Raw genomic sequence first — 27,330 nt, 5'->3', positions numbered from 1 at the left:
GTCATAGTATGCCTAGTAGTTGAAGGAACAATCATATCAACTCTTGGAATGTGCATCGTGCGCTTGTTCTCCTCGTGGCCAACACGTCGTTTTATTTCCTGTTCAGCTTTGCAAGCAAGATGAAACAAATGGTCCATAGGATAACATTCTTCATGAATTAGTATCTCTCGAATATCACGGTTTAATCCTCCCCAAAATCTATCCATAAAATCATCTTCACTTTCTTCTAAAGAGGAATGCAACAAGGTAGTTTGTAAATCATCATAATATTTTGTTACAGTTTCACTACCTTGTTTTAAGTGTTGCAACTTCTTAATCATGTCACGAGTATAATAAGCAGGGACGAAAGTATGTCGCATGGCAAGTTTCAAATCATCCCAAGTAGTAGGTATATAATCAGGGTGTAACCGACAATATTCACTCCACCAAACCAAAGCATAACCAGTGAAAGAACCAACCGCAACCTTAACCTTTTTATGTTCATCGAAATTATGGGAAGAAAATATATTTTTTATGTCGAACTCCCATTCAATATATAAAGCAGGTTTAAAACGGCCATTAAATGGTGGTATAGATACATTAACCTGATCATGTGCATTTGGATGTTTGTGCACCTATCGTGACGGTTGTGGTATTTGCAAAGGTGGTGGCACGTCTCCCGCGATCGACAAAGCCCATGAGTTGACTCTGGATCCTGTCATGATTAGTAGAACACGAAACAAAACCCAAAAATAATGTTCCTATAACTACTAGGATGTGGTGGTAAAACGCTCACAGTAAAGCAAATAATGTTCTTCGTTTGAGCAATATCCAGATTGCAATCTCAGTTTCGAAAGATCTGGTCATAAGTTGTCACGCCGCCGCCGAGGGTCTGTTTCGAAAAATCTGGATATCGCCACGAGGGTCTGTTTCCTGCGAGCAAATGAAGAACAAGCAAGAAACTGAGATTGCAATCTGGATATTGCGAATGTAAGATGAAAGCTTTATTGATCAAGGTGGGGTTCTGTGACGCCTTTGTCTGGTCGTTGAACACAAACGAAGTACGCGAAGTTGCAGCTATGGTGAACTTTTAATCTAAACAAAACCCAAAAATAATGTTCCTATAACTACTAGGATGTGGTGGTAAAACGCTCACAGTAAAGCAAATATCAATGTCTTACAAGTTCTTACCATGCAGCAGGCGGTGATCTGCTACCAGCGGTGTCAAGTAACTCCGAATATTGAGTAAAGCGATTGCCAGGGGAGCGTACGTATACACGGTGTAGAAATATGTGGAGCTGGGTTGGCTATATATGGTAGCAAAAGATTAGCAATAATCAATTCAAAGATGCAATGTTGAATAAACGCTCAACGACGGTACTGTGCTGGTCCTAGGCTAGACCGGACTAGAGACGCGAGCCTAGAACACTAATAAGGTCACGGCGTAGCACAACTAGCATCAATGAAGGATACTAAGTAGCTCTTGACAGCAAGATATAAGTGAAGATCACAAGGGCAGTGAAGATAATGATGAAAAACAACTGCCAAGCAGGATATACAACAACTCTTTCTCCAACTTTCCTCTTGAAAAGTTTGAGACAATTTTCTGATAAATTCTTTCAAAGAATGCTACCAACTCAAGCTTTCCAATGCAAAAAGAATCACTCAATTCCGAGTTGATATGAGGAGTCAAAGAATTCTAAAACTGGCCTGAAAAATTGGAACAAGCTGTGTTCACGAACTTCGGAGCGCAAAAAGACCTATTTAAGAGCCGATTTTGAGGTGTCAAATATTGAACGAGCTTCTGCAACTATTTAGATGCGGCTCGTCTCTATCTTCAATTTGAGTACTCACGGAGCCAAAACGGACTTCGTATGAGGAAGATACACCTGTTTTACTGAACAGTGCGCAAAACAGATTCCAATCTGAATTCAGGTACGAGATTGATTCTAGATAGATCCAATTTTTTTTCTTCTCTCTTTTTTTTCTCACGCTTTTTTTTTCTTTTTCTTCTCTCTCTTTTTCTTTTTTTTCCTTTTTTCTCTTTTTTTCTCTATCTTCTTTTTTTTCCAAGACAAACTAGATAAGATGCAGATTGGATCAGGCGAAGATGTGAATGACCTCAACTATGATTATGACAATGAACAGTGCGTAGCACGTGGTGGAAATTAATAGATGGGATGGTGGACAGCGGAAGGGATAATGATGCAGCGGCGGCGTGACTAATGTGAACAGAACTCGAAACTCTAAAGGAACTAGACGCTAAGACCAGCAACTGACACGACGATGCAACCGATAATTCAACTATGCAAGCAATGAATAGAAAATTGCAAAGGCTCAGACTGGCTTGGATAAAGGATGAACAGATCTAACTTTTTTTTGTCTGGCTTTTTCTTGGACAATAGGTAAGAAAATAAATCTAATCTAGAAAAACTGGAAATTCTCACCGAGCAACCTGAAAACTGATACCACTTGATAGAGGCGAGGGTGTCCCGATCTTTCGATGAGATGATAACTATCGATTTGGTGGAGACGACTTTGACGATCCGACTACAAACGTTCACGACGTTGCGCCTTAGCAATCGCTAAACCAACTCCGAGAGGTTACTGACGATGCTGGAAGCACGGTCAGCCTGACCACGAAGGTCTATTCCTGCAAGCAATCGAAGAACGAGCAAGAATATGATAAAGCAATCTGAATATTGCGAATATATATGAAGTATTGATAATTGTGGGGATCCGTAAGCGGTCTTGGTCTGGTCGTTGGACACAAACGAAGTACACGAAGTTGCAATGGCTAACTTTTAACTAAACAAATCCCAAAGTCTAAACGATGCCCTAAGGGCTGTATATATGGAGGAAGAGGGGGGAATTTCGTGGCCCTTGGTGGAGGGGTCCGAAATCAACCCTATCTCTTGTTTCCCCACACATACGGACTCTAAAAATAGCCTATACTTATGTATTTCGAAATTACATGGGCCTGGCCCAATAATAAGGTGACGCAGCACCTAAAATAGCCTCGGGACGAAATTTATGAAGTGGCATCTTGTATATTTCGTCCAAGGCTTCATGCACCCATTATGGTGGCTTCAAAGTCCTGAAATCATCACTTGTAACTCCATTCTTGTTCCCCTTGCGCATGCCATCATCTCCATGCTTGTTCTTGCTCCAATGTTCATCCTTCTCCAAGCTAGGCCCTTCATTTGTAAGCAAAACAAATGTATCCAATTTAGGCAGCATCATATTCTCATGAACATTAGAATCATTACCAAGAAACGAAAGTACCTGGTAATTTAGTTGGCGTGCACGGGCTCTAGTAATTGGTCCAGTATGTATAGCAGCAGGGGCTGTGGGTGTAACAATTGTATTGATGTCCTCATCAACATGATGTTGATTTTAAAGATGTAATGCAAAATTGTAAAGAAGGAAGAATGTGGAACAAGTTCGTCGTTAACGATGGATTTGTGTTTCGTGCTAACAAGCTATGCATTCCAGCTAGCTCCATTCGTCTTTTGTTGTTGCAGGAGGCGCATGGAGGAGGATTAATGGGACACTTTGGCGCGAAGAAGACGGAGGACGTACTTGCTACACATTTCTTTTGGCCAAAGATGAGACGGGATGTTGAGTGTTTTATTGCTCGCTGCACTAGTTGTCAAAAAGCTAAGTCACGACTCAAGCCTCATGGTTTATATATGCCTTTGCCTGTACCTAGTGTTCCTTGGGAGGATATATCTATGGACTTTGTTTTAGGTTTACCTCGAACAAAGAAGGGGAGGGATAGCATATTTGTTGTCGTGGATAGATTCTCGAAAATGGCACACTTTATACCATGTCATAAAAGCGATGATGCTGTTAATGTTGCTGATTTGTTCTTTCGTGAAATTATTCGCTTGCATGGTGTGCCAAATACTATTGTTTCAGATCGTGATACTAAATTTCTTAGCCACTTTTGGAGATGTTTATGGGCTAAGTTGGGGACTAAACTGCTTTTTAGTACTACTTGTCACCCCCAAACTGATGGACAAACTGAAGTAGTCAATAGAACGTTGTCTACTATGCTTAGGGCTGTTTTGAAGAATAATAAGAAAATGTGGGAGGAATGCTTGCCTCATATTGAATTTGCTTATAATCGTTCATTGCATTCTACTACTAAGATGTGCCCTTTTGAAGTTGTGTATGGTTTCCTACCTCGTGCACCTATTGATTTGTTGCCTCTTCCATCTTCGGAGAAGGTTAATTTTGATGCTAAACAACGTGCTGAATTGATTTTAAAAATGCATGAGTTAACTAAGGAAAACATTGAGCGTATGAATGCTAAATATAAACTTGCTGGAGATAAGGGTAGAAAACATGTTGTGTTTGCACTTGGAGATCTTGTTTGGTTACATTTGCGTAAGGAGAGTGCATCTACATACCCTTGTAGATTGCTAAGCGGAAGCGTTCAAGAGAACGGGGTTGATGGAGTCGTACTCGTCGTGATCCAAATCACCGATGATCCTAGTGCCGAACGGACGACACCTCCACGTTCAACACACGTACAGCCCGGTGACGTCTCCCATGCCTTGATCCAGCAAGGAGAGAGGGAGAGGTTGAGGAAGACTCCATCCAGCAGCAGCACAACGGCGTGGTGGTGATGGAGGAGCATGGCAATCCTGCAGGGCTTCGCCAAGCACTGCGAGATATGAGGAGAAAGAGAGGGAGGGCTGCACCAACAGGCAGAGATCAGATCACATGTTATGGGCAGCCCCTAGGCCTCACTATATATAGGGGAGAGGGAGGAGGGTGCGCCCCCTCTAGGGTTCCCACCCCTAGGGGGGGCGGCAGCCCTAGATGGGAAAGGGGAGGCGGCCAAGGGGAGGAATCCCTCCTCCCCAAGGCACCTAGGAGGTGCCTTCCCCTCCTAGGACTCTTCCTTTTAGGGTTTCCCCACCCTAGGCGCATGGGCCCTAGGGGGAAGTGGCGCCCCAGCCCAGTTTGGGCTGGATCCCTTCCCACTTCAGCCCATGGGGCCCTCCGGGATAGGTGGCCCCACCCGGTGGACCCCCGGGACCCTTCCGGTGGACCCGGTACAATATCGATGACCCCGAAACTTGTCCCGATGGCCGAAATAGGACTTCCTATATATAAATCTTTACCTCCGGACCATTCCGGAACTCCTCGTGACGTCCGGGATCTCATCCGAGACTCCGAACAACATTCGGTTACCACATACAAACTTCCTTTATAACCCTAGCATCATCGAACCTTAAGTGTGTAGACCCCACGGGTTCGGGAGACATGCAAACATGACCGAGATGACTCTCCGTTCAATAACCAACAACGGGATCTGGATACCCATGTTGGCTCCCACATGTTCCACGATGATCTCATCGGATGAACCACGATGTCAAGGACTTAATCAATCCCGTATACAATTCCCTTTGTCTAGCGGTATTGTACTTGCCCGAGATTCGATCGTCGGTATCCCTATACCTTGTTCAATCTCGTTACCGACAAGTCTCTTTACTCGTTCTGTAACACATCATCCCGTGATCAACTCCTTGATCACATTGTGCACATTATGATGATGTCCTACCGAGTGGGCCCAGAGATACCTCTCCGCTTACACGGAGTGACAAATCCCAGTCTCAATTCGTGCTAACCCAACAGACACTTTCGGAGATACCTGTAGTGCACCTTTATAGTCACCTAGTTACGTTGTGACGTTTGGTACACCCAAAGCATTCCTACGGTATCCGGGAGTTGCACAATCTCATGGTCTAAGGAAATGATACTTGACATTAGAAAAGCTTTAGCATACGAACTACGTGATCTTGTGCTAGGCTTAGGATTGGGTCTTGTCCATCACATCATTCTCCTAATGATGTGATCCCGTTATCAACGACATCCAATGTCCATGGCCAGGAAACCGTAACCATCTATTGATCAACGAGCTAGTCAACTAGAGGCTTACTAGGGACATGGTGTTGTCTATGTATCCACACATGTATCTGAGTTTCCTATCAATACAATTATAGCATGGATAATAAACGATTATCATGAACAAGGAAATATAATAATAATCAATTTATTATTGCCTCTAGGGCATATTTCCAACAGTCTCCCACTTGCACTAGAGTCAATAATCTAGTTCACATCGCCATGTGATTAACTCTCACAGGTCACATCTCCATGTGACCAACATCCAAAGAGTTTACTAGAGTCAATAATCTAGTTCACATCACTATGTGATTAACAGTCAATGAGTTCTAGGTTTGATCATGTTGCTTGTAAGAGAGGTTTTTTTAGTCAACGGGTCTGAACCTTTCAGATCCGTGTGTGCTTTACAAATCTCTATGTCATCTCCTAGATGCAGCTACCACGTTCTATTTGGAGCTATTCCAAATAACTGTTCTACTATACGAATCCAGTTTACTACTCAGAATAATCTCGATTAGTGTCAAAGTTTGCATCGGCGTAACCCTTTACGACGAACTCTTTTACCACCTCCATAATCGAGAAAATTCCTTAGTCCACTAGTTACTAAGGATAACTTTGATCGCTGTCCTGTGATCCATTCTTGGATCACTCTTGTACCCCTTGACTGACTCATGGCAAGGCACACTTTAGGTGCGATACACAGCATAGCATACTATGGAGCCTATGTCTAAGCATAGGGGACGACCTTCGTCCTTTCTCTCTGTTCTGCCGTGGTCGAGCTTTAAGTCTTAACTTCGTACCTTACAACTCAGGCAAGAACTCCTTCTTTGACTGATCCATCTTGAACACCTTCAAGATCATGTCAAGGTATGTGCTCATTTGAAAGTACCATTAAGCGTTTTGATCTATCCTTATAGATCTTGATGCTCAATGTTCAAGTAGCTTAATCCAGGCTTTCCATTGAAAAACATTTTCCAAATAACCCTATATGCTTTCCAGAAATTCTACGTCATTTCTGATCAATAATATGTCAACAACATATACTCATCAGAAATTCTGTAGTGCTCCCACTCACTTCTTTGGAAATACAAGTTTCTCATAAACTTTGTATACACCCAAAATCTTTGATCATCTCATCAAAACATACATTCCAACTCCGAGATGCTTACTCCAGTCCGTAGAAGGATTGCTGGAGCTTTGCATACTTATTAGCATCTTTCAGGATTGACAAAACCTTCCGGTTGTATCACATACAACCTTTCCTCAAGAAAATCGTCGAGGAAACAATGTTTTGACATCCTATCTGCAAGATTTCATAAATAATGCAGTAATCGCTAATATAATTCCAACAGACTCTTAGCATCGCTACGAGTGAGAAAGTCTCATCGTAGTCAACTCTTTGAACTTGTCGGAAAACATCTTAACGACAAGTCGAGCTTTCTTAATGGTGACATTTACCATCATTGTCTGTCTTCCTTTTAAAATCCATATGTACCTAACAGCCTTACGACCATCAAGTAGTTCTTCCAAAGTCTACACTTTGTTTCCATACATGGATCCTCTCTCGGATTTTATGGCCTCAAGCCATTTATCGGAATCCGGGCCCACCATCGCTTCTCCATAGCTCGTAGGTTCATTGTTGTCTAGCAACATGACTTCCAAGACAGGATTACTTACCACTCTGAAGTAGTACACATCATTGTCATCCCACGAGGTTTGGTAGTGACTTGATCTAAAGTTTCATGATCACTATCATAAGCTTCCACTTCAATTGGTGTAGGTGCCACAGGAACAACTTCCTGTGCCCTGCCACACACTAGTTGAAGAGACGGTTGAATAACCTCGTCAAGTCTCCACCATCCTCCCACTCAATTCTTTCGAGAGAAACTTTTCCTCGAGAAAGGACCCGATTCTAGAAACAATCCCTATTGCTTTCAGATCTGAGACAGGAGGTATACCCAACTGTTTTGGGTACTCTATGAAGATGCATTTATCCGCTTTGGGTTCGAGCTTATCAGCCTGAAACTTTTTCACATAAGCGTTGCAGCCCCAAACTTTTAAGAAATGACAGCTTAGGTTTCTCTAAACCATAGTTCATACGGTGTCATCTCATCGGAATTACGTGGTGCCCTATTTAAAGTGAATGTGGTTGTCTCTAATGCCTAACCCATAAACTATCGTGGTAATTCGATAAGAGACATCATGGTATGCATCATATCCAATAGGGTGCAGTTATGATGTTCGGACACACCATCACACTATGGTGTTCCAGGCTGTATTAGTTGTGAAACAATTTCCACAATGTCTTAATTCTGTGCCAAACTCGTAATTCAAATATTCATCTCTATGATCATATCATAGATATTTTATCCTCTTGTCACGACGATCTTCAACTTCACCCTGAAATTACTTGAACCTTTCAATAATTCAGACTCGTGATTCATCAAGTAAATATACTTAGCATCTACTCAAATCATCTGTGAAGTAAGAATATAGCGATATCCACTACACGCCTCAGCACTCATTGGACTGCACACATCAAAATGTATTACTTCCAACAAATTGCTTTCCAGTTCCATTTTACTGAAAACGAGGCTTTCAGTCATCTTGCCCATGTGGTATGATTTGCATGTCTCAAGTGATTCAAAATCAAGTGAGTCCAAACGGTCCATTTGCATGGAGTTTCTTCATGCAAATACACCAATAGACATGGTTCGCATGTCTCAAACTTTTCAAAAACGAGTGAGCCCAAAGATCCATCAACATGGAGCTTCTTCATGCGTTTTATACCGATATGACTTACGTGGCAGTGCCACAAGTAGGTGGTACTATCATTACTATCTTATATCTTTTGGCATGAACATGTGTATCACTACGATCGAGATTCAATAAACCATTCATTTTAGGTGCAAGACCATTGAAGGTATTATTCAAATAAACAGAGTAACTATTATTCTCCTTAAATTAATAACCGTATTGTGATAGACATAATCCAATCATGTCTATGCTCAATGCAAACACCAAATAACAATTATTTAGGTTTAACACCAATCTCGATGGTAGAGGGAGCGTGCGATGCTTGATCATATCAACCTTGGAAACACTTCCAACACATATCGTCAGCTCACCTTTAGCTAGTCTCCGTTTATTCCGTAGCTTTTATTTCGTGTTACTAACACTTAGCAACCGAACCGGTATCTAATACCCTGGTGCTACTAGGAGTACTAGTAAAGTACACATCAACACAATGTATATACAATATACTTCTATCGACCTTGCCAGCCTTCTAATCTACCAAGTATCTAGGGTAATTCTGCTCCAGTGGCTGTTCCCCTTATTACAGAAGCACTTAGTCTCGGGTTTGGGTTCAACCTTGGGTCTCTTCACTAGAGCAGCAGCTGAATTGCCGTTTCATGAAGTATCCCTTCTTGCCCTTGCCCATCTTGAAACTAGTGGTTTCACCAACCATCAACAATTGATGCTCCTTCTTGATTTCTACTTTTGTGGTGTCAAACATCACGAATATCTCAAGGATCATCATATATGTCCCTGATGTATTATAGTTCATCACGAAGCTCTAGCAGCTTGGTGGTAATGACTTCGGAGAAACATCACTATCTTATCTGGAAGATCAACTCCCACTTGATTCAAATGATTGTTGTACTCAGACAATCTGAGCACTAGCTCAACAATTGAGCTTTTCTCCTTAGTTTGCAGGCTAAGAAAATCGTCGGAGGTCTCATACCTCTTAATGTGGGCACGAGCCTGAAATCCCAATTTCAGCCCTCGAAACATCTCATATGTTTCGTGACGTTTCAAAACGTCTTCGGTGCCTCAACTCTAAACCGTTTAACTGAACTATCATGTAGTTATCAAAACGTGTATGTCAGATGTTCGCAACATCCACAGACAACGTTCGAGGTTCAGCACACTGAGCGGTGCATTAAGGACATAAGCCTTCTATGAAGCAATGAGGACAATCCTCAGTTTACGGACCTAGTCCGCATAATTGCTACTATCAACTTTCAACTAAATTTTTTCTCTAGGAACATAACTAAACAGTAGAACTGAAGCGCGAGCTACGAAATAATTTGCAAAGATCTTTTGACTATGTTCAGGATAATTAAGTTCATCTTATGAACTCCCACTCAGATAGACATCCCTCTAGTCATCTAAGTGATTACATGATCCGAGTCAACTAGGCCGTGTCCGATCATCACGTGAGACGGACTAGTCAACATCGGTGAACATCTTCATGTTGATCGTATCTTCTATACGACTCATGCTCGACCTTTCGGTCTTCTGTGTTCCGAGGCCATGTCTGTACATGCTAGGCTCATCAAGTCAACCTAAGTGTTTCGCGTGTGTAAATCTGTCTTACACCCGTTGTATGTGAACGTCGGAATCTAACACACCCGATCATCACGTGGTGCTTCGAAACAACGAACTGTCGCAACGGTGCACAGTTAGGGGGAACACTTTCTTGAAATTTTAATGAGGGATCATCTTATTTACTACCGTCGTTCTAAGCAAATAAGATGTATAAACATGATAAACATCACATGCAATCAAATAGTGACATGATATGGCCAATATCATATTGCTCCTTTTGATCTCCATCTTCGGGGCTCCATGATCATCATCGTCACCGGCATGACACCATGATCTCTATCATCGTGTCTTCATGAAGTTGTCTCGTCAACTATTACTTCTACTACTACAGCTAACGGTTAGCAATAAAGTAAAGTAATTACATGATGTTTATGTTGACACGCAGGTCATAAATAAATTAAGACAACTCCTATGGCTCCTGCCAGTTGTCATGCTCATCGACATGCAAGTCGTGATTCCTATTACAAGAACATGATCAATCTCATACATCACATATATCACATCCTTTGGCCATATCACATCACATAGCATACCTTGCAAAAACAAGTTAGACGTCCTCTAATTGTTGTTTGCATGTTTTACGTGGCTGCTATGGGTTTCTAGCAAGAACGTTTCTTACCTACGCAAAAACCACAACGTGATATGTCAATTGCTATTTACCCTTCATAAGGACCCTTTTCATCGAATCCGATCCGACTAAAGTGGGAGAGACAGGCACCCGCCAGCCACCTTATGCAACTAGTGCATGTTAGTCGGTGGAACCGGTCTCACGTAAGCGTACGTGTAAGGTTGGTCCGGGCCGCTTCATCCCACAATGCCGCCGAATCAAGATTGGACTAGTAACGGTAAGCATATTGGACAAAATCAACACCCACAACTACTTTGTGTTCTACTCGTGCATAGAATCTACGGAATAGACCTAGCTCTGATACCACTGTTGGGGAACGTAGCAGAAATTCAAAATTTTCTACGCATCACCAAGATCAATCTATGGAGTAATCTAGCAACGAGGGGAAGGAGAGTGCATCTACATACCCTTGTAGATCGCTAAGCGGAAGCGTTCAAGAGAACGGGGTTGATGGAGTCGTACTCGTCGTGATCCAAATCACCGATGATCCTAGTGCCGAACGGACGACACCTTCGCGTTCAACACACGTACAGCCCGGTGACGTCTCCCATGCCTTGATCCAGCAAGGAGAGAGGGAGAGGTTGAGTAAGACTCCATCCAGCAGTAGCATAACGGCGTGGTGGTGATGGAGGAGTGTGGCAATCCTGCAGGGCTTCGCCAAGCACCGCGAGATATGAGGAGAAATAGAGGGAGGGCTGCACCAACAGGAAGAGATCAGATCACGTGTTATGGGCAGCCCCTAGGCCTCACTATATATAGGGGAGAGGGAGGAGGGTGCGCCCCCTCTAGGGTTCCCACCCCTAGGGGGGGCGGCAGCCCTAGATGGGAAAGGGGAGGCGGCCAAGGGGAGGAATCCCTCCTCCCCAAGGCACCTAGGAGGTGCCTTCCCCTCCTAGGACTCTTCCTTTTAGGGTTTCCCCACCCTAGGCGCATGGGCCCTAGGGGGAAGTGGCGCCCCAGCCCACTTTGGGCTGGATCCCTTCCCACTTCAGCCCATGGGGCCCTCTGGGATAGGTGGCCCCACCCGGTGGACCCCCGGGACCCTTCCGGTGGACCCGGTACAATACCGATGACCCCAAAACTTTTCCCGATGGCCGAAATAGGACTTCCTATATATAAATCTTTACCTCCGGACCATTTCGGAACTCCTCATGACGTCCGGGATCTCATCCGGGACTCCGAACAACATTTGGTTACCACATACAAACTTCCTTTATAACCCTAGCGTCATCGAACCTTAAGTGTGTAGACCCCACGGGTTCGGGAGACATGCAGACATGACCGAGATGACTCTCCGGTCAATAACCAACAGCGGGATCTGGATACCCATGTTGGCTCCCACATGTTCCACGATGATCTCATCTGATGAACCACGATGTCAAGGACTTAATCAATACCGTATACAATTCCCTTTGTCTAGCGGTATTGTACTTGCCCGAGATTCGATCGTCGGTATCCCTATACCTTGTTCAATCTCGTTACCGGCAAGTCTCTTTACTCGTTTCGTAACACATCATCCCGTGATCAACTCCTTGATCACATTGTGCACATTATGATGATGTCCTACCGAGTGGGCCCAGAGATACCTCTCCGCTTACACGGAGTGACAAATCCCAGTCTCGATTCGTGCTAACCCAACAGACACTTTTGGAGATACCTGTAGTGCACCTTTATAGTCACCCAGTTACGTTGTGACGTTTGGTACACCCAAAGCATTCCTACGGTATCCGGGAGTTGCATAAAATCATGGTCTAAGGAAATGATACTTGACATTTGAAAAGCTTTAGCATACGAACTACATGATCTTGTGCTAGGCTTAGGATTGGGTCTTGTCCATCACATGATAGAGGCGGGGTGTCCCGATCTTTCGATGAGATGATAACTATCGATTTGGTGGAGACGACTTTGACGATCCGACTACAAACGTGCGAGGACGTCGCGCCTTAGCAATCGCTAAACCAACTCCGAGAGGTTATTGACCACGCCGGAGCACGATCAACCTGACCACGAGGGTCTGTTTCCTGCGAGCAAACGAAGAACAAGCAAGAAACTAAGATTGCAATCTGGATATTGCGAATATAAGATGAAAGCTTTATTGATCAAGGTGGGGTTCTGTGACGCCTTTGTCTGGTCGTTGAACACAAACGAAGTACGCGAAGTTGCAGCTATGGCGAACTTTTAATCTAAACAAAACCCAAAGTCTAAACGATGCCCTAAGGGCTGTATATATGGAGGAAGAGGGGGGAATTTCGTGGCCCTTGGTGGAGGGGTCCGAAATCAACCCTATCTCTTGTTTCCCCACACATACGGACTCTAAAAATAGCCTATACTTATGTATTCGAAATTACATGGGCCTGGCCCAATAATAAGGTGACGCAGCACCTAAAATAGCCTCGGGACGAAATTTATGAAGTGGCATCTTGTATATTTCATCCAAGGCTTCATGCACCCATTATGGTGGCTTCAAAGTCCTGAAATCATCACTTGTAACTCCGTTCTTGTTCCCCTTGCGCATGCCATCATCTCCATGCTTGTTCTTGCTCCAATGTTCATCCTTCTCCAAGCTAGGCCCTTCATTTGTAAGCAAAACAAATGTATCCAATTTAGGCAGCATCATATTCTCATGAACATTAGAATCATTACCAAGAAACGAAAGTACCTCGTAATCTAGTTGGCGTGCACGAGCTCTAGTAATTGGTCCATTATGTATAGCAGCAGGGGCTGTGGGTGTAACAATTGTATTGATGACAAATTGTGCCTCTGATTTTGCTCAGCTTGTGTGACCTGCACACTCAAAACACGTTGAGCAACTAAACATTCATACCTGTCAGCGTCTTCAGGAGCCATGTATTGCGTCTCATGATCAGAATCATCTCCACCATGTTCTTCACGTGTAATAAGAGCCAATGTCTCCTCATCATAGTCACTAGCGGACTCATATCCACCATCCGCGGTAGCAATCATCACACGCGGAGATTTGCATTCCCTCGCATAATGACCTCCTCCCTTACAACGACGACAAATAATATCACTCGTGTGCCCTGTTGATGCCATGAAAGAAGAAGAACGCTGTGCAGGCCCCGCAGGTGCGCTCTTGGCAGATAATGGTGGTTGTTCCTGTTTTCTTGTATCACGACTGTAGGAGGCACCTGATTGAGGTGCTGGTGCAGTTGAAGTAGAAGATGCACGCGGCGTCCATGAGGAAGGTCGGCCTGCAGAAAAGTTAGTTCGCGCCAATGCTTGTCGATCCTGCACTTCACGTTCAGCTTTACAAGCAAGATGGAATAAACGAGTGATATTAGTATACTCCTTATAGTCTAGAATGGTCTGAATCTCTCTATTTAATCCACCCAGAAAACGTGCAAGCATAGCTTCATTCTCCTCAACAATACCACATCGAATCATGCCAGTTTGTAATTCCTGATAATATTCTTCTACAGAATTTTTTCCTTGTCTTAAACGCTGCAATTTTTGAAGCAATTCACGTTGATAATATGGTGGAACCCAACGCGTACGCATAGCAGTTTTCAAAGCAGCCCAAGTAGTTGGAATAGGATATAATCTACAATGTTCAGACCACCATACACATGCAAAACTAGAGAAAGCACAAACAGCAGCAGCAACTCGTCTCTCCTCAGGATATTGTAAACATGTAAATCGTTGTTCAGTTTCTAACTCCCAAGTAAGATATATATCAGGAACATATCTACCCTCAAATGGTGGAATATTCAATTTCAGTTTAGGAATATGGACATCATCTCGTACCTGAGGTGGTGGTGCAGGCCTACCATTACGAATATATACCTGAGGTCGACCTGCTGGTGGTGGTACAGGTGGCTGCACGTAGTGTTGATTTTGATCAACCTCATCCTCATAATCTCCCACATAATCATCCTCCTCCGCATCAGCAGCAGGAGCCACAGAAGTATCAACAGCAGCACCAACAGTTTGGCCAAACGCAAGAGGAACACGGCTTGCTCGGCGGAGGTCTGCTTCGCGACGTGGAGGTAGTCGTTGTTGTTGTTGTTGGAGAGGTGCGTTGATGAGGACATCAATACATTTGTTACACCCACAGCCCCTGCTGCTATACATACTGGACCAATTACTAGAGCTCGTGCACGCCAACTAAATTACCAGGTACTTTCGTTTCTTGGTAATGATTCTAATGTTCATGAGAATATGATGCTGCCTAAATTGGATACATTTGTTTTGCTTACAAATGAAGGGCCTAGCTTGGAGAAGGATGAACATTGGAGCAAGAACAAGCATGGAGATGATGGCATGCGCAAGGGGAACAAGAACGGAGTTACAAGTGATGATTTCAGGACTTTGAAGCCACCATAATGGGTGCATGAAGCCTTGGACGAAATATACAAGATGCCACTTCATAAATTTCGTCCCGAGGCTATTTTAGGTGCTGCGTCACCTTATTATTGGGCCAGGCCCATGTAATTTCGAAATACATAAGTATAAGCTATTTTTAGAGTCCGTATGTGTGGGGAAACAAGAGATAGGGTTGATTTCGGACTCCTCCACCAAGGGCCACGAAATTCCCCCCTCTTCCTCCATATATACAGCCCTTAGGGCATCGTTTAGACTTTGGGATTTGTTTAGTTAAAAGTTAGCCAACGCAACTTCGTGTACTTCGTTTGTGTCCAACGACCAGACCAAGACCGCTTTCGGATCCCCACCTTTATCAATACTTTATACATATTTGCAATATTCAGATTGCTTTTATCATATTCTTGCTCGTTCTTCGATTGCTTGCAGGAATAGACCTTCGTGGTCAGGTTGATCGTGCACCGGCGTGGTCAATAACCTCTGGAGATTGGTTTAGCGATTGCTAAGGCGCAACGTCGTGCACGTTTGTAGTCGGATCGTCAAAGTCGTCTCCACCAAATCGATAGTTACCATCTCATCGAAAGATCGGGACACCCCGCCTCTATCATGTGCCCTGTTGATGCCATGGAAGAAGAAGAACGCTGTGCAGGACCCGCAGGTGCGCTCTTGGAAGATAATGGTGGTTGTGCCTGTTTTCTTGTATCACGGCTGGAGGTGGCACCGGATGGAGGTGCTGGTGCAGTTGAAGTAGAAGATGCACGTGGTGTCCATGATGAAGGTCGGCCTGCAGAAAAGTTAGTTCGCCCCAATGCTTGTCGATCCTGCACTTCACGTTCAGCTTTACAAGCAAGATGGAATAAACGAGTGATATTAGTATACTCCTTATAGTCTAGAATGGTCTGAATCTCTCTATTTACTCCACCCAGAAAACGTGCAAGCATAGCTTCATTCTCCTCAACAATACCACATCTAATCATGCCAGTTTGTAATTCCTGATAATATTCTTCTACAGAATTTTTTCCTTGTCTTAAACGCTGCAATTTTTGAAGCAATTCACGTTGATAATATGGTGGAACCCAACGCGTACGCATAGCAGTTTTCAAAGCAGCCCAAGTAGTTGGAATAGGATATAATCTACAATGTTCAGACCACCATACACATGCAAAACTAGTGAAAGCACAAACAGCAGCAGCAACTCGTCTCTCCTCAGGATATTGTAAACATGTAAATCGTTGTTCAGTTTCTAACTCCCAAGTAAGATATATATCAGGAACATATCTACCCTCAAATGGTGGAATATTCAATTTCAGTTTAGGAATATGGACATCATCTCGTACCTGAGGTGGTGGTGCAGGCCTACCATTACGAATATATACCTGAGGTCAACCTGCTGGTGGTGGTGCTGGTGGCTGCTCGTAGATCTGATTTTGATCAACCTCATCCTCATAATCGCCCGCATACTCATCATCCTCCTGGGTACCAGCAGGAGCAGTAGCAGCAGCCAAAGAAGCACCAACAGTAGTAACAGCGGCACCAGAATTTTGTCCTAGCTCAATAGGAACACGCTGTGCTCGTCCATACTGATTCGGAAGGGGGCGTAGTTGTTGTTGTTGCAGAGGTGCGACAGGTGCAGCCGGTGGTGGAAGACGCGCAAGCAGTTCATTAAATCTGTTATCGAGCTTTGTTTCGAACGTCTTCTCAAGGCCAGTGATCTTCTCCATGGCCTCTTCAAAATTGTTCAGCACATCTTGTACCTGTTCAGTCATCATTTGCTGAAACTTATCATGAAGCTCCTTGTTCGATAAGTTCTCCCAGTCAATCTCGTCGGCTTGTGATCCTGGCATGGTTAGCAGCAATAGAAACACACAAGAATATGATCCTACAGACTACTAAGAAGTGGTGGTGGTGTATCACAAATCCGTCAAGCAAATCTCAAATTCTTACCAGTTCTTACCCAGCAGCAGGCGGTGATCGGCAACCGTTGTAGTCAAAAAACTCTCAAAGCTTGGATAGAGCGATTACCAGGGAGAGTCGAACACACGACGTAGATGTATGTGGAGCTGGGAAGGCTTATAGTATGGTAGCAAAAAGGGTCAGCAATAATCAATTCAGAGATACAAAGTTGAATAAACGCTCAACGACGGTATTGTGCTGGTCCTAGGCTAGACTGTGCTAGAGACGCGAGCCTAGAACACCAACAAAATCACGGCGCGGCACGTAAACAAGGGAAAAGCACACTCTGAAATTTTTTCTTTTCGCTCTCTTTTTTTTGCGCTCTTTTTTTTTGCGCTGCTTCTTTTTTTTTTGCGAAAAAGCACTATAATGGCGAGTGTCTCAAAACTCTTCCTAGGTCAAACTGACAGGATGGGCACAAAATTTTTTTTTTCGACAATTTTTTTTTTCGACTGCCCGGACCCAAAAGCTGGAAACGGGTCAAAAAAAACTTCCTATAATGGCACCTGTCTCAAAACACTCAGAAACACCTAAAAATAGGATAGCCAGAATTTTTTTCGAAAAATGCGTTTTCGAAAAATTTTGGGCCTAAACGGAGCGTGGCTACCCGACTCTTTTATTTTCCGAAACCTACTCCGGCAAGGAAACACGAATCGGAATCTAGATGGATCTCGAAAACAAACCTAATATGCAAGGAACTCGGATTGGTGGTGGATATATGGTGGTGGTATATGGCAGCGGTGGTGGTAGCGGTGGTAGTATATGGATATGGATCGGTGGTGGTATATGGACACGGATTGGTGGTGGTATATGGATACGGATTCGGAGCGGTGGCGGATAAGCGGTGGTGGTAGATGGCAGGGGCGATGATGATGGTGCGGCGGCGGCGTGACAACTTATGACCAGAACTCGAAACTCTAAAAGACTAGACTCTAAGACCAGCAACTAGACACGACGATGCAACCGCAAATTCAACAAAGCAAAACCCTAAAAAGATTATGCAAAGGCTCAGATTGGTTCGGATATGATGAACTAACCCTAATTTTTTTGTGGCTTTTTCGTGGACTGTAGGTATGAAGAACAGACTCGATCTAAACTACGAAAAACTGTAAAATCTCACCGAGCAACCTGGAAATCTGATACCACTTGATAGAGGCGGAGGTGTCCCGTCTTTCGATGAGATGGTGGATTTCTCTTTGGTGGAAGTCGACTTTGACAATCCGACTACGAACGTGCGAGGACGTCGCGCCTTAGCAATCGCTAAACCAACTCCGAGAGGTTATTGACCACGCCGGAGCACGATCAACCTAACCACGAGGGTCTGTTTCCTGCGAGCAAACGAAGAACAAGCAAGAAACTAAGATTGCAATCTGGATATTGCGAATATAAGATGAAAGCTTTATTGATCAAGGTGGGGTTCTGTGACGCCTTTGTCTGGTCGTTGAACACAAACGAAGTACGCGAAGTTGCAGCTATGGCGAACTTTTAATCTAAACAAAACCCAAAGTCTAAACGATGCCCTAAGGGCTGTATATATGGAGGAAGAGGGGGGAATTTCGTGGCCCTTGGTGGAGGGATCCGAAATCAACCCTATCTCTTGTTTCCCCACACATACGGACTCTAAAAATAGCCTATACTTATGTATTTCGAAATTACATGGGCCTGGCCCAATAATAAGGTGACGCAGCACCTAAAATAGCCTCGGGACGAAATTTATGAAGTGGCATCTTGTATATTTCGTCCAAGGCTTCATGCACCCATTATGGTGGCTTCAAAGTACTGAAATCATCACTTGTAACTCCGTTCTTGTTCCCCTTGCGCATGCCATCATCTCCATGCTTGTTCTTGCTCCAATGTTCATCCTTCTCCAAGCTAGGCCCTTCATTTGTAAGCAAAACAAATGTATCCAATTTAGGCAGCATCATATTCTCATGAACATTAGAATCATTACCAAGAAACGAAAGTACCTGGTAATTTAGTTGGCGTGCACGAGCTCTAGTAATTGGTCCAGTATGTATAGCAGCAGGGGCTGTGGGTGTAACAATTGTATTGATGTCCTCATCACATCCTCCTCCGCATCAGCAGCAGGAGCCACAGAAGTATCAACAGCAGCACCAACAGTTTGGCCAAACGCAAGAGGAACACGGCTTGCTCGGCGGAGGTCTGCTTCGCGACGTGGAGGTAGTCGTTGTTGTTGTTGTTGGAGAGGTGCGTTAGGTGCAGCGGGTGGTGGTGGTGGAAGACGCGCGAGCAATTCATTAAACTTGTTATCGAGCTTTGTTTCAAACGTCTTCTCAAAGCCAGTGATCTTCTCCATGGCCTCTTCAAAATTGTTCAGCACATCTTGTACCTGTTCAGTCATCATTTGCTGAAACTTATCATGAAGCTCCTTGTTCGATAAGTTCTCCCAGTCAATCTCGTCGGCTTGTGATCCTGGCATGGTTAGCAGCAATAGAAACACACAAGAATATGATCCTACAGACTACTAAGAAGTGGTGGTGGTGTATCACAAATCCGTCAAGCAAATCTCAAATTCTTACCAGTTCTTACCCAGCAGCAGGCGGTGATCGGCAACCGTTGTAGTCAAAAACTCTCAAAGCTTGGATAGAGCGATTACCAGGGAGAGTCAAACACACGACGTAGATGTATGTGGAGCTGGGAAGGCTTATAGTATGGTAGCAAAAAGGGTCAGCAATAATCAATTCAGAGATGCAAAGTTGAATAAACGCTCAACGACGGTACTGTGCTGGTCCTAGGCTAGACTGTGCTAGAGACGCGAGCCTAGAACACCAACAAAATCACGGCGCGGCACGTAAACAAGGGAAAATCACACTCTGAATTTTTTTTTCGCTCTTTTTTTTTGCGAAAAATCACTATAATGGCGAGTGTCTCAAAACTCTTCCTAGGTCAAACTGACAGGATGGGCACGAATTTTTTTTTTCGACCGATTTTTTTTTTCGACTGCCCGGACCCAAAAATTGGAAACGGGTCAAAAAAAACTTCCTATAATGGCACCTGTCTCAAAACACTCAGAAACACCTAAAAATAGGATAGCCAGAATTTTTTTCAAAAAATGCGTTTTCAAAAAATTTTGGGCCTAAACGGAGCGTGGTTTCCCGACTCTTTTTTTTTCCGAAACCTACTCCGGCAAGGAAACACGAATCGGAAACTAGATGGATCTCGGAAACAAACCTAATAAGCAAGGAACTCGGATTGGTGGTAGATATATGGTGGTGGTATATGGCAGCGGTGGTGGTAGCGGTGGTAGTATATGGATATGGATCGGTGGTGGTATATGGACACGGATTGGTGGTGGTATATGGATACGGATTCGGAGCGGTGGTGGTAGATGGCAGGGGCGATGATGATGGTGCGGCGGCGGCGTGACAACTTATGACCAGAACTCGAAACTCTAAAAGACTAGACTCTAAGACCAGCAACTAGACCGACGATGCAACCGCAAATTCAACAAAGCAAAACCCTAAAAAGATTATGCAAAGGCTCAGATTGGTTCGGATATGATGAACTAACCCTAAATTTTTTTTTGTGGCTTTTTCGTGGACTGTAGGTATGAAGAACAGACTCGATCTAAACTACGAAAAACTGTAAAATCTCACCGAGCAACCTGGAAATCTGATACCACTTGATAGAGGCGGGGTGTCCCGATCTTTCGATGAGATGATAACTATCGATTTGGTGGAGACGACTTTGACGATCCGACTACAAACGTGCGAGGACGTCGCGCCTTAGCAATCGCTAAACCAACTCCGAGAGGTTATTGACCATGCCGGAGCACGATCAACCTGACCACGAGGGTCTGTTTCCTGCGAGCAAACAAAGAACAAGCAAGAAACTAAGATTGCAATCTGGATATTGCGAATATAAGATGAAAGCTTTATTGATCAAGGTGGGGTTCTGTGACGCCTTTGTCTGGTCGTTGAACACAAACGAAGTACGCGAAGTTGCAGCTATGGCGAACTTTTAATGTAAACAAAACCCAAAGTCTAAACGATGCCCTAAGGGCTGTATATATGGAGGAAGAGGGGGGAATTTCGTGGCCCTTGGTGGAGGGGTCCGAAATCAACCCTATCTCTTGTTTCCCCACACATACGGACTCTAAAAATAGCCTATACTTATGTATTTCGAAATTACATGGGCCTGGCCCAATAATAAGGTGACGCAGCACCTAAAATAGCCTCGGGACGAAATTTATGAAGTGGCATCTTGTATATTTCATCCAAGGCTTCATGCACCCATTATGGTGGCTTCAAAGTCCTGAAATCATCACTTGTAACTCCGTTCTTGTTCCCCTTGCGCATGCCATCATCTCCATGCTTGTTCTTGCTCCAATGTTCATCCTTCTCCAAGCTAGGCCCTTCATTTGTAAGCAAAACAAATGTATCCAATTTAGGCAGCATCATATTCTCATGAACATTAGAATCATTACCAAGAAACGAAAGTACCTGGTAATCTAGTTGGCGTGCACGAGCTCTAGTAATTGGTCCATTATGTATAGCAGCAGGGGCTGTGGGTGTAACAATTGTATTGATGTCCTCATCATCACATCATTCTCCTAATGATGTGATCCCGTTATCAACGACATCCAATGTCCATGGCCAGGAAACCGTAACCATCTATTGATCAACGAGCTAGTCAACTAGAGGCTTACTAGGGACATGGTGTTGTCTATGTGTCCACACATGTATCTGAGTTTCCTATCAATACAATTATAGCATGGATAATAAACGGTTATCATGAACAAGGAAATATAATAATAATAAATTTATTATTGCCTCTAGGGCATATTTCCAACAATCACGCCATACTCCGAGTCATGACAGAGTAGGACTCCCGAGATTACGTGCTACCCACAGAAGAAAAATAGTTCCAAACTAAAAAAAAACTAAGTCTGGAAAATTCTGGCTAGGCAGTTTTTAGACCATTTGTAGACTTTTTCGACAAAAAATTGTTGCGGAGCAAAAAAATAGGAAAAAAGTGAAAAAAATAAAAAAAAGTCAGAGCGTGCTCCTCCATTGTTTACGTGCAACGCCGTGATTTTGTTAGTGTTCTAGGCTCGCGTCTCTAGCACGGTCTAGCCTAGGACCAGCACAGTACCGTCATTTTATGGGTGGATTGAATAGAAAGATTCAGACCATTCTAGAGTATAAGGAGTATACTAATATCACTCGTTTATTCCATCTTGCTTGTAAAGTTGAATATGAAGTGCAGGATCGACAGGCATTGGCGCGAACTAACTTTTCAGCAGGTCGATCTTCATCATGGACACCACGTGCATCCTCTATTTCCACACGTTCTGCTACACCGGCGCCTCCGTCGGCTGCCACCTCCAACCGTGATACAATAAAGCAGGCACAATCACCACTATCTGCCAAGAGCACACCTTCTGGGCCTGCAAAGAGCTCTTCTTCATCCATGGCATCAACAGGGCAAACACATGATATTATTTGTCGACGTTGCAAGGGTGGAGATCATTATGCGAGAGAATGCCCATCTAAGCGTGTGATGATTGTTACTGAGGATGGTGGGTATGAGTCCGCTAGTGACTATGATGAGGAGACCTTGGCTCTTATTACACGTGAAGAACACGATGGAGACGATTCTGATCATGAGACGCAATACATGGCTCCTGAAGATGCTGACAGGTATGAATGTTTAGTTGCTCAACGTGTTTTGAGTGTGCAGGTTACACAAGCTGAGAAAAATCAGAGGCATAATTTGTTCCATACAAGGGAGTTGTGAAGGAACGTTCCGTTCGCGTGATCATAGATGGAGGGAGCTGCAATAACTTGGCTAGCATGGAGATGGTGGAGAAGCTATCTCTCACCACAAGACCACATCCACATCCTTACTACATCCAATGGTTCAACAACAGCGGCAAGGTTAAGGTAACACGTACTATTCGTGTGCATTTTAGTATCTCTACATATGCTGATTATGTTGATTGTGATGTGGTACCTATGCAAGCATGTTCCTTATTACTTGGTAGACCATGGCAATTTGATAAAAATTCTGTACACCATGGTAGAAACAATCAGTATACTCTTGTTCATAACGATAAAAATATTACTTTGCTTCCTATGACTCCTGATTCCATTTTGAAAGATGATATTAATAGAGCTAATAAAGCAAAACAGGAGACAAATAAGAGTGAAAATTAGATTGTGGCAAAAGAATTTGAGCACCAAATGAAACCTAATAATAAACCATCTACTATTGTTTCTGAAATTAAATTGAAAAGTGCATGTTTACTTGCCACCAAATCCGATATTGATGAGCTAGATTTTAGCAAATCTGTTTGCTATGCTTTAGTGTGCAAAGAGGCATTCTTTTCATTCAAGGACGTGCCTTCCTCTTTGCCCCTGCTGTCACTAACATTTTGCAGGAGTTCGCTGACGTCTTTTCACAAGACGTGCCACCGGGATTACCACCTATTCGAGGGATTGAGCATCAAATTGACTTAATTCCCGGTGCTTCGCTACCCAACCGTGCACCATACCGTACCAATCCAGAGGAGACGAAGGAGATTATGCGTCAAGTACAAGAACTGCTCGACAAAGGTTATATACGCGAATCCCTTAGTCCTTGTGCTGTTCCTATCATTTTAGTGCCGAAAAAGGATGGTTCGTCGCGTATGTGCGTTGATTGTAGAGGCATTAATAATATTACTATTCATTATCGTCATCCTATTCCTAGGCTAGATGATATGCTTGATGAATTGAGTGGCTCTACAATATTCTCCAAAGTTGATTTGCGTAGTGGATACCATCAAATTCGTATGAAATTGGGTGATGAATGGAAAATAGCATTTAAAACTAAGTTTGGATTATATGAGTGGTTAGTTATGCCTTTTGGGTTAACTAATGCACCTAGTACTTTCATGAGGTTAATGAACGAAGTTTTACGTGCTTTCATTGGACGATTTGTGGTAGTTTACTTAGATGACATATTGATTTATAGCAAATCTTTGGAGGAACATTTGGAACATTTACGTGTTGTTTTTATTGCTCTACGTGATGCACGGTTGTTTGGAAACCTTGGAAAGTGCACCTTTTGCACGGACCGAGTATCTTTTCTTGGCTATGTTGTTACTCCACAGGGAATTGAAGTTGATAAAGCCAAGATTGAAGCTATTGAGAGTTGGCCGCAGCCCAAAACGGTCACACAAGTGAGGAGTTTCCTTGGCCTCGCTGGTTTCTATAGGAGTTTTGTGAGAGATTTCAGCACCATTGCTACACCTCTCAACGAGCTTACAAAGAAGGATGTGCCTTTTGTTTGGGGTACCGCACAGGACGAAGCCTTCACGGTATTGAAAGATAAGTTGACACATGCTCCTTTACTCCAACTTCCTAATTTCAATAAGACTTTCGAGCTTGAATGTGATGCTAGTGGAATTGGATTAGGAGGTGTGTTATTACAAGATGGAAAACCTGTTGCATACTTTTCTGAAAAATTGAGTGGGCCTAGTCTGAACTATTCTACTTATGATAAAGAATTATATGCTCTTGTTCGGACCTTAGAAACATGGCAACATTATTTATGGCCCAAGGAATTTGTTATACATTCTGATCATGAATCTATGAAACACATTAAAAGTCAAGCAAAACTTAACCGTAGACATGCTAAATGGCTTGAATTCATTGAGACTTTCCCTTATGTCATTAAACACAAGAAGGGTAAAGAAACTGTTATTGCTGATGCGTTGTCTCGTCGTTATACTATGCTTTCACAACTTGACTTTAAAATATTTGGTTTGGAGACCATCAAAGATCAATATGTTCATGATGCTGAATGTAAGATGTATTGCAGAATTGTAAGGAAGGGAGAACTTGGAACAAGTTCGTTCTTAACGATGGATTTGTGTTTCGTGCTAACAAGCTATGCATTCCAGCTAGCTCCGTTCGTCTTTTGTTGTTGCAGGAGGCGCATGGAGGAGGATTAATGGGACACTTTGGCGTCAAGAAGACGGAGGATATACTTGCTACACATTTCTTTTGGCCAAAGATGAGACGGGATGTTGAGCATTTTGTTGCTCGCTGCACTACATGTCAAAGAGCTAAGTCACGACTCAATCCTCATGGTTTATATATGCCTTTGCCTGTACCTAGTGTTCCTTGGGAGGATATATCTATGGACTTTGTTTTAGGTTTACCTCGAACAAAGAAGGGGAGGGATAACATATTTGTTGTCGTGGATAGGTTCTCGAAAATGGCACACTTTATACCATGTCATAAAAGCGATGATGCTGTTAATGTTGCTGATTTGTTCTTTCGTGAAATTATTCTCTTACATGGTGTGCCAAATACTATTGTTTCAGATCATGATACTAAATTTCTTAGCCACTTTTGGAGATGTTTATGGGCTAAGTTGGGGACTAAGCTGCTTTTTAGTACTACTTGTCACCCCCAAACTGATGGACGAACTGAAGTAGTCAATAGAACATTGTCTACTATGCTTAGGGCTGTTTTGAAGAATGACAAGAAAATGTGGGAAGAATGCTTGCCTCATATTGAATTTGCTTATAATCGTTCATTGCATTCTACTACTAAGATGTGCCCTTTTGAAATTGTGTATGGTTTCCTACCTCGTGCACCTATTGATTTGTTGCCTCTTCCATCTTCAGAGAAGGTTAATTTTGATGCTAAAGAACGTTTTGAATTGATTTTAAAAATGCATGAGTTAACTAAGGAAAACATTGAGCATATGAATGCTAAATATAAACTTGCTGGAGATAAGGGTAGAAAACATGTTGTGTTTGCGCCTAGAGATCTTGTTTGGTTACATTTGCGTGAAGATAGATTTCCTAATCTGCGCAAATCAAAGCTAATGTCACGTGCTGATGGTCCTTTTAAGGTGTTAGAGAAAATAAATGATAATGCATATAAACTTGAGCTACCTGTAGATTTTGGGGTTAGTCCCACTTTTAACATTGCAGATTTGAAGCCTTATTTGGGTGAGGAAGATGCGCTTCTGTCGAGGACGACTTCATTTCAAGAAGGGGAGGATGATGAGGACATCAATACCATTGTTACACCCACAGCCCCTGCTGCTATACATACTGGACCAATCACTAGAGCTCGCGCACGCCAATTGAATTATCAGGTACTTTCGTTTCTTGCTAACGATTCTAATGTTCATGAGAATATGATGCTGCCTAAATTGGATACATTTGTTTTGCTTACAAATGAAGGGTCTAGCTTGGACAATAAAGATGAACCTTGGAGCAAGTTCAAGCATGGAGATGATGGCATGCGCAAGGGGATCAAGAACGGAGTTACAAGTGATGATTTCAGGACTTTGAAGCCACCATAAGGAGTGCATGAAGCCTTGGATGAAATATACAAGATGCCACTTCCTAAATTTCGTCCAGAGGCTATTTTAGGTGTTGCGTCACCTTATTATTGGGCCAGGCCCATGTATTTTCGAAATAACTAAGTATAGGCTGTTTTTAGAGTCCGTATGGGTGGGGAAACAAGAGTTAGGGTTGGTTTCGAACCCCTCCTCCAAGGGCCACGAAATCCCCCCCCCCTCTTCCTCCATATATACAGCCCTTAGAGCGTCATTTAGACTTTGGGTTTTGTTTAGATTAAAGTTTGCCATAGCTGCAACTTCGCGTACTTTGTTTGTGTTCAACGACCAGACAAAGGCGTCACAGAACCCCACCTTGAACAATAAAGCTTTCATCTTATATTCGCAATATCCAGATTGCAATCCCAGTTTCTTGCTTATTCTTCGTTTGCTCACAGGAAACAGACCCTCGTGGTCAGGTTGATCATGCTCCGGCGTGGTCAATAACCCTCGGAAGTTGGTTTAGCGATTGCTAAGGCGCGACGTCTTGCACGTTCGTAGTCGGATCGTCAAGGTCGACTCCCATAGAAAATGATAGCTACCATCTCATCAAAACATCGGGACACCTTCACCTCTATCAACCTCTTCCCATGGCAAGAAAAATCGATCTAGTTGGCCTAACTAAACCAAAGATTCCAAGAAGAAATACGAGGCTATAAATAATCATGCATATAAGAGATCAAAAGAGGACTCAAATAACTTTCATGGGTATATAGATCTGATCATAAACTCAAAGTTCATTGAATCCCCAC

This window comes from Triticum dicoccoides, chromosome 1A (assembly GCF_002162155.2).
Source record: "Triticum dicoccoides isolate Atlit2015 ecotype Zavitan chromosome 1A, WEW_v2.0, whole genome shotgun sequence".
NCBI classification, from domain to species: domain Eukaryota; kingdom Viridiplantae; phylum Streptophyta; class Magnoliopsida; order Poales; family Poaceae; genus Triticum; species Triticum dicoccoides.
This window is presented reverse-complemented; position numbering follows the sequence as displayed.